We start from the raw sequence: 1,184 nt of genomic DNA on the forward strand, positions 1-1,184 counted from the left end.
GTTTCTTTGAAAGCGCTACTATAACCCAGAAACACTCAAACTTATTTTTACTAAACGTAGTAATAAAATGATGTTAGTTATCAAAACGTACTTTCAACCATTACAGAAGCAATCACAAACACGCTATAAGCAATTACTAACTAACTAGGAAGAAAATTGTAAAGTTCTCTTGTTGACCTCACCATCCTTCAACCAAAAGGTAGAAATGAAAATTGTACATAGACAATTGATTCAATTACACTTTGTTCATGTTTGGTATATGGGATTGGATTAGATTGAATAACTTACTAAATTCAAGCTACGTTGAAGGATGAAATTATGGAGTCCGACTTCCAAAAGAAGTTAGTCATGAAAGAAACTTATATTCACATTCAACCATTTTTCTTATGATAAATGATATGCTAATATACCCTAAATTTAACTAAACTAGGGGAATGAGGGATAGTTTGAACTCAAAAGGAGTAGGTTGAAGAGGAAGATTCAAACCGACACTTACAAAATTACTAATTGTCACGCTAAACATTTCTTAACTTGACAGGTTAACAATGCCTATGCTTGAATTTTTTTTTTCCCTATCTTATAAATGATATCATTATTGGGGTAAAATCCTCAATTGTTAGGAAACCCGCATCAAGATGTATAAGTATTATTATTTTCAGTTACTGCAGTAAATCGCCATTCCACCTATGGTTGAAAATTGGTTCATCTATATATACTTATTAACTGTGGGCAACATTATTGATCTAGTTCGTAGATGGATTTAGTTTTTTTTAAAAAAAAAAAAAAAAAAAAAAAAAAGAAAAAAAAGCCCACTTTATGAACTGCTTTGTGAACATATATTTAATACAACAATTGTGAGGACAATGACCAAGCAATCCATTGTCGTCCAGCGGTTAGGATATCTGGCTTTCACCCAGGAGACCCGGGTTCGATTCCCGGCAATGGAACTTTTTGGCATTTTATTTAATTTTAATTTTACAGTTACACTTATATGCTGCTATATTTTATCTTTTTTTGGGAAAAGACGTATATGATCTGTGATCTGTGATCTATTTGGGATGATTTTTATGTTTATTTTTCCTTTTATACAAGTGATACTCCAGGTTTTAAATGCAAAAATAAATACTCTAAACAAGTATTGTACTATCATATTGGTAACCCTAAAAACTACCAAGCCTACGTGG

The 1,184-nt window shown here is 31.5% G+C and overlaps 1 non-coding gene across 1 annotated transcript; it reads left to right on the forward strand.

Annotated features, from left to right (window-relative positions):
- The first annotated feature begins 875 nt into the window (after window positions 1–875).
- On the forward strand, window positions 876–947 carry TRNAE-UUC (transfer RNA glutamic acid (anticodon UUC)). Its single transcript has one exon. It is a non-coding gene; the product is annotated as a tRNA-Glu (tRNA).
- The last annotated feature ends 237 nt before the right edge of the window (window positions 948–1,184 follow it).

Source organism: Pyrus communis, chromosome 3 (genome assembly GCF_963583255.1).
Source record: "Pyrus communis chromosome 3, drPyrComm1.1, whole genome shotgun sequence".
NCBI lineage: Eukaryota > Viridiplantae > Streptophyta > Magnoliopsida > Rosales > Rosaceae > Pyrus > Pyrus communis.